The sequence below is a fragment of the Acomys minous genome (assembly GCF_964271855.1).
Source record: "Acomys minous genome assembly, chromosome: 14".
Classification (NCBI taxonomy): Eukaryota; Metazoa; Chordata; class Mammalia; order Rodentia; family Muridae; genus Acomys; species Acomys minous.
The window spans coordinates 44,910,595-44,917,910 of NC_140496.1; the positions used below are offsets into that span (position 1 = coordinate 44,910,595).

The window sequence follows — 7,316 nt, forward strand, 5'->3', positions numbered from 1 at the left end:
CCTAATAACATTGAGTCATGTTTCTCGATGCACAGTTGGCTCTTGTGCTTTCCACTGAAAATGTACAAGACAAAGCAGCCTTTGAGAAGTCGTGACCAAGCTCGGAGGTGATCAAGGGACTGTCCCTTCGCTGAAAACCTTCATAGTTAAACGTATGTCTTTCCAGTTTTGTTCTGTGCTTATGTTGGGAAAGGGTAGTGGGGTGTGTGTGTGTGTGTGTGTGTGTGTGTGTGTGTGTGTGTGTCTGTGTGTGTGTGTGTGTGTGTGTGTGTGTGTTGGTGTCATCCCTCAGGCATCTGTCATTCATTTTTCTCTTAGGACAGTGTTGCTCATTAGCCTGCAACTCATCAGTAGGGCTGGGCTGGCCGGCCAGTAAGCTGTAGAGATCTGCCTGCGTCTGCCTCCCTAGCATTGGCCTGTAATCTCAGGTCCACACGCCTCACTCTTTTGGGATATGTGTTCTGGTGATTTAGGCTCGGGTCCTCAAGACTCTAAATCAAATACTCAACAACTGAGCTTTTCTTCCGCCAGTCCCACGGTCTACAAATCTCCTTCTTACCTCGCCACAACAAAAGGCATTTTATTAGACGATTCTTATTTGTGCTATTTTGAATACACAACTCAAATAGCCTGTCAATTTTTAATAAGTAAGAACTATCCGTAAAGCTGAGGCTGTATTGAAAGGATGTATCAGAGAAGTGGAGAAGACATTGATGCCAACGCTTTGAGTAAAGGCTTCCTTTATATGAACATTTTCCCTGCAGGTAGCATCCTGGAGGAGCACAGTACGTGGTGAGACGCTGGGTGGGAGGAGTTTGTGTCTTTCTTTCCAAATTTGGAGAAGGGTAATCATGAAAAAGGAAGAGGGAAAGGAGAGCCCAGGTCACCTGTCAAAGCTCTTCTACACACAGTGAGTGTGGACTTGTAGGTCCTTTAGGACCCGCGCTACCTTTGTCTGGTGACAGGGTATTCAGGGAGGTCCCTGATCTGGATCTGCCTTATCTTCACGCTTCCCCTGGGCTTCTGGGTAACCATTGTTAACTGGGCAGAGTAGAGGCTTTAAAGAACCTAGTGTGGCCACTGCGAAGGGCCCCCTGGTCATCAGTGGAACTGAGTGTCCGAATAGTTTAAATGAGCAATGCCTTCCTCATGTCTTCTAGACCCAGTTTCTGCCACAGTGCCTCTGCTCCAATTTCTCCTATTACGAAAACTACAGACCAATTTTTTTTGTTATATTTCTTCCCACAATATTTGGCATTTATCCACCATATAGAAAACTTTCAAACTTACCTGAGATTTTCTATTCTTAGACTCTTTTGAACAAACCAGAATTTCATGCTATTGTGTGAGAAGGCTTTTGTTGGGGAGATGCAACACCGAGCGCGCGCGCGCGCGCGCGCGCGCGCGCACACACACGCGCACGCACACACATACACATACCTACTAAGCCCATATATGAAGCCCACAGCCTCCAAACTAGGGATACCACCAAAGTCCAACTTTTAAAAATTGGATTACTTACAGAAATATGAGTGAGGACTACTTATAGGAGCAGAAATGACTCAAAGGCAGCTGCATCACCAGAGCGCTCTTCAGCATGGGTGACACCTCACAAAACCGGAAAACATAGAGCACACTGTACAGCCTGCACTACTGGAGAGGTTAAAGAGTGCCTTGGTGGTTCAGGTAGCCTGAGCCTCTTGCAGACAGCGCGTCTGGTTTCTGTTCTTCCAGGCAGCTGGTCTGATCTCGGAATCCTCTGTTTTTACAGCTTGGCTTTTCTGAGAGTGACTCTCAGCAGCCTTGATTGTTTACTTTGGGGGTGGCGGGGAAGGAAGGGCCACATGAATCTGGTGAGCTTCAGGAACTTCCTAGAGCTCTTTTGAGTTGTTGTCTTCTTCTTCTTCTTCTTCTTCTTCTTCTTCTTCTTCTTCTTCTTCTTCTTCTTCTTCTTCTTCTTCTTCTTTTTTGTTTTTTGTTTTTCGAGACAGGGTTTCTCTGTGTAGCCTTGGCCTTCCTGGACTTGCTTTGTAGACCAGGCTGACCTCGAACTCACAGCAATCCACCTGCCTCTGTCTCCCAAGTGCTGGGATTAAAGGTGTATGTGCCAGCACGCCCGGCTCTGAGTTGTCTACTTTCTATTTTAAGGAGCTTCTCTGGAAGTTAGCAGGATTGGATCTGGAGGAAACTGCCGCACAGCACATGCCCACTTCCCCTCTGAAAGTGTACTTCTCTTGTGATAGATTCAAAACATCTAGTCGTGGTTAACCCCACAGGCTGGGTCTGGCTTCTTCTCCCATCTGTCCTTCCTTACTCGGTCCCCATCTTTACCTTCCTATTACCTCACCGGCAACTATCTCATTCTTTTACTAGTTGTTTACTTCTCTAAACCTGGGATTCCTCTCCTGGTGATCTCATCCTGACTCATAGATTTTAATGCTTTCATAGGCTGATGTTTCATAAATGTATATCTCTAGTCATGGCCTCCTGCATGAACTCTAGACTGATAGTCAAAGTCCGTCTATAATCCCTGATTGTATGTTTAGAACACTGAGGTCTCAACGTTACCCCATAATCCACCTGCCCCAGAGTCCTTCCTATGCTATTTGGTGACAATTCTATTTTTAAAGTTGTGTAAATAACCAGTGAGTAAGTCGACGTGAGTTATTGTTAATTTGTTTTTCTCACTGACTTAGCCATGCCTTGGAAATGGTCTTCAGTATCTAAACTATAGCCGTGATGGACTTTGCCCACTCTTTGCCACCTCTCGCCCCATAGCTTATCGTATCACTGTCTGTGGTTCAGACGTGACATTCTTAAGTTAGATCTTTAAGTTTTTCTGGTGCCTTTTGTTTCCTGGGTGCTGAGATCTCTGGCCTGAAAAAGACAGCCAGCTTCTCCTGCCCCCCAGTGTACACTTATATGACATCTGTAGAACAATTACAATAGACAGTGCCATTTAAAAGTGAGAAAAAGAAAGGCTGTGATAGCCACTAGTCCTTAGCAGTTCTACACCCAGGCTGGCCTGTGTCATTAGTTCTCTCTGCCCTCAAAGCAGAAAATGTGCTGGGAAAAAAAAAAGCTCAAATTTGTTCCACGAGTGTCAGAACACAGTCCAAAAATGAGGTCCTGTAAGGGGAGTTCTGAGCGCTTGTGAGAAAACTCAACTCCTAGAAAACAAGACATGGAGCTTAGGACCTCAGTTTCTTCCAAACACAGAGTTATTCTCAGAATGTGTTTTGTTCTCCTCCCAAGTGTAACAGAAGCGGTTTTACTGCAGCTGTTGTTATTCATGTGCCTCTATGGAAGAACATGGTTTGTTTTGTTGTTGTTTCCCCCCCCCCACATGTGACTTGTCCCTGTGATTGTACACTTTACTCATGTGACTCTTCTTAACCCTCAGACTGTAAATTGTCTGATGCTCTGAGTCAAGTCGTCTACTGCCTGTGTCTTTAGTTCACCTCATTGTTAGGCCCTGCTGCCCCAGGCTCACACAGCCAACTAGAGTTGTGAACACTGGAAAATAGTTTTGTTTTGTTTTGTTTTTTTGGCTTTTTATCTTGACCTTTTGGATATTTGGCTCCTGCTTGGACCTTTCCTGTTTTTGGCATGAGAAATAACACATTTTCAATTAAGTTGTCTACTTCCTCCTTTTAGAGTTAGGGGTTGTTTGAGCACTCTTTTATGTAGTTGTTATTTTGGATTTTGTTTTTTTTTTTAAGTTTAAATACCTTTAAAACTTTCAGATTTCCTTGAGTTTTATTGAGATTCATTCCATGAAGAAGAAGAAAAAACCTATTTTCACAGCCCCCAAGACTGGCTTCTCTTTACTTTGTGAATGCGAATAATTTAGAAGAACTTGTAAGGTGTTTGGAGCCTTCAGACTAGGTGGCCAGATCTGCAAGGCTTGACCTTAAAACTTCCTTAGGTTTTAATGATAGATTCTGATACACAGGTCATTTGATCTTTAACCTGAGAGTACGTTGTTCTAATGAACCCTCAATTTATCTTTGCTACAAGACCATGTGTTCCTTTGAAAATGTGTTGATGCCTAGACAAGCAAGGTGGAAAATCAATTTTATTTCTAACTGGGCAGTATTTTGTTTTCTGAGATAAAGTGTCCTGTAACCCATAGTGCCTTGGAACTGGCTGTGTAGCTAGTCTGGTCTTGATTTGTGCTTCATGAGTTCTGCTTTTCCAGTGCTGTATGGCCCGTCACAGCCAGCTTGAAATTCCTTTATTTCTCTGGTACTATAGTTAATCTTAGCAGCTAAATGCAGCCAATTGTCACCTTCAGAAGTCCATTTTGTTCCTATAACAATATCGCAGGCCACCGTGCTACCAACAACTAACTTTTTTCAGTGCAGTGTAGCATGAGCTGACCTCTCTTTAGATGCCAGTAACATGGCACCACCTGGCTTTACTGATATCATCTTTGCCTTTTCTTAGCTGTCCACTGCCTGATCATTTCAATCTAGTTAGTTTTTCTGTAATGAACTACCCTAAACTTAGTGTCAGAAAAATTAAAAAAAATTTTTTTTCTTTAGGTTAAAGATTTGAACCAGGGAAAGGAGTGATGCTTTTTCTCTTCTCCCTCAATGCCAGCATCCTCTCAGGAGGAGTGTTAAGTCCATTAAGGCTCAAGGCACTGATGGACCCAGGAGCATCTATAAGGCACTTCATATCTGTTTCCTGTCCTGTTACTTGGGTAACTGAGTTGTCATTCACAGGCTTTCCCCTTGGCTGGGGTACCTTCCTTATAGCATGAGGATTTAAGGATTTCAGGGTTATCAGACTCTTTTGTTTGGTTTTAATTGAAAAATCAATCGTACAGCATATCCTTATCCTGGTTCCTCCTCCCCTGACTCCTCTCAAAGTCATCCCTCCTCCCTTCACAACCAACTCCACACCCTTTCTTTCCTTACAAAGCAGACAAACAGGCAAGCAAACAAGCAGAACCGCCACAAATCCATTAAAAAAATAAAAACACAAGACACAAGACCCATAAAGGCACAATGTCAGAAACCATAGTTTACAAACAAAAGACCACTAAGACAAAAATAGCGCAATAGGAAACAAAAAGGTCTACAAAAATGCCACTGAGTTCATTTTGTGTTGGCCGTCTACTGGTCGGCATGTGGCCCAACTGTTTAGTGTGGTAAATATACCTGTTGAGGACACGACTTTTTCTTCAGTGAGAATCAATTGCAGATGGCGTCGGTGTTAGGGGCCACACTTTATGTAACATTCAACTCCTGTATGACAGGAAGTAGAAGCTGCCAGCCTGAACGAGGGAAAACTTAATTCTGACTGCCACACTTGTATCATTCCTCTGGGAAAAAAGAACTCATCAGGCCATCCTCTGCTCAAGATTAGAGGACACAGGCGTCACTTCTTGATGAGCAGACTGGATATCCACAGGCTGGAAACTGTTGCTTTATGGCAGCTATTTCTGGAAATTAGATTCCACAAAGGGTGGCATTGTAAAGAAACGATGTGGGTCACACTACTGTTCTCTTCAGAGCCTTCCTCTGTGTTCTCCTCTAACTCTATGTTTAAAAAAAAAAGTTCAATTGCAGTGGCTGGTGACTGGCGTCCTTCGTGTGTCTCATCTATTCCCCCCTTTTTGTTTCTTGGCTCACTGATTCATTAACATGGTCAGTTTTTCTACTTATCAAACACAATTTTACGTTGTTTCCCAAAGAACCTTTAAACTTGCTGTCGCTTTTTGCCTAAGTTCTGTCCACTCTCCTTTCCCTCCCTTAGGCGTCACTCAGGCGCCTCATTCACACTGGAGCGTGCCCACCAGTAGTCCCCACTTCACACCTTCTCTAATGCACCCCAGCTTGGAGTACTTCATCTGAAAGTCAGAGGGTCAAATGTGACTGCAAACACCGCACTAGTTTCCAGGATTTTAAAAGTTAAATGGTATCTGATGATGCAGGTAGCAACAATAAAGTTTCTCCAGATACCAGTTCGAAAGTGAACTAAATGCAATTATAAATAGAGATTTTTTAAAAAATCTATTCAATTCATGTTTTAATAACGGATAAAATAAGGGAAAATTTCAGTTTTCGTAGCTTTTTTTTTTATGATCATAAAAAGGGACCCTGGACTTTTAATGACTTGTGAACACTTCTCTTCTTGTGTTACAACATAAACTACAGTGGAACATGCATGTTTATTATTTTCTTCATTGACACAGCCCTGTCATTTGTTTATCCTGGCATTATGGAAGTTTCTATTATAAACTCAATGAATGAATAAATGAATGATAGATATATTGCTACTAAGAAATACAACACTCTTTTAAAAAAAAAATAGGAAAGGCTGGGCATGGTTGCCCATACCTGGTAATTCTAGTCTTCAATACACAGAGGCAGGAAGATGCTTTCAAGGCCAGTCTGGGCTACATTGTAAATTCTTGTTTTAAAAGAACCAACCAACAACCAAACCAACCAACATCCAGATAACCAACAAAACAACTACTGGAAAAAAAGAAAGAAGCTATTTTAAAGAGAATCTAATTATTAACATATTTTATTTATCCATTGGGCTGCTTACTTCAGTCACCAGTCCAGAAATGTTGAGTGACTAGAGTATATAGGCTGTATTCTAAACACTTGACAACTTTTGAGTCAGTGGGAGGCATGGGAGAAGAGTTGGGGGGGGTGGAGGAAAATTAAGAAAGGGATAGAAAAATTAAAGGGGCTAGGGACAGATACTGGCTATAAATAAAACAAGAAAAGGATAAACTAATTCTGGAATCTAAAGACTGTAATAAAAGTGGGTCATATAATTGAGAGTATTAGTCATTTGGAGCACTGACCTGGAGATCTGGTGACCTAGAGCATAGAAATTAGCAAGTAAAAAATTGTCAGTTGCAGACAATTGTGAGACTGTTCTCCAGGAGGCAGAGAGATGTATAGATGCAGGTCACATACATAATAGATTGTCCCAGAGCCAATGACCCTGGGAGAAGCCATGCTCAGTGAAGTGTCAGGAAAGCCTTGGTCTGTTCTGAGGTCTTCAAGAGAGAGGGCTAAGGTTCATATATTCTTGCTTGCCTGTCAAATTTCCTCTGCCTGCTGTCTTCTAAAACACTTTTCTGTCTACCCTATACCCATTTTTACATGTCTGTCTTTAAAGAGTCACTTCCTATATGAGTTTTTTCATCAAAAGTCAAGCTTTAAGCCAATTTCCTGTCTTGATCCTGGATATTTGTCTACATTCTATGTTTGTGAACTTACCAAGCAATTCCAGCACTTGATAATGCTGAGTTCAAGGTCAGCCTGAGCCACCTTGGTAAGGCCATG

The 7,316-nt window shown here is 42.3% G+C and overlaps 1 protein-coding gene across 12 annotated transcripts in view; it reads left to right on the top strand.

Annotated features, from left to right (window-relative positions):
• IL15 (interleukin 15) overlaps positions 1-7,316 on the top strand; it is a 73,427-nt gene that overhangs the window by 5,261 nt on the left and 60,850 nt on the right. For 2 of the 12 annotated variants that reach the window (XM_084755335.1, XM_084755337.1), the window contains exon 3: positions 36-152. The exons of the other annotated variants lie outside the window; for them this stretch is intronic. The gene's annotated coding sequence lies outside the window, so the exon portion shown is untranslated. The remainder of the gene's footprint in view (positions 1-35; positions 153-7,316) is intronic. 12 annotated transcript variants of the gene reach the window in all.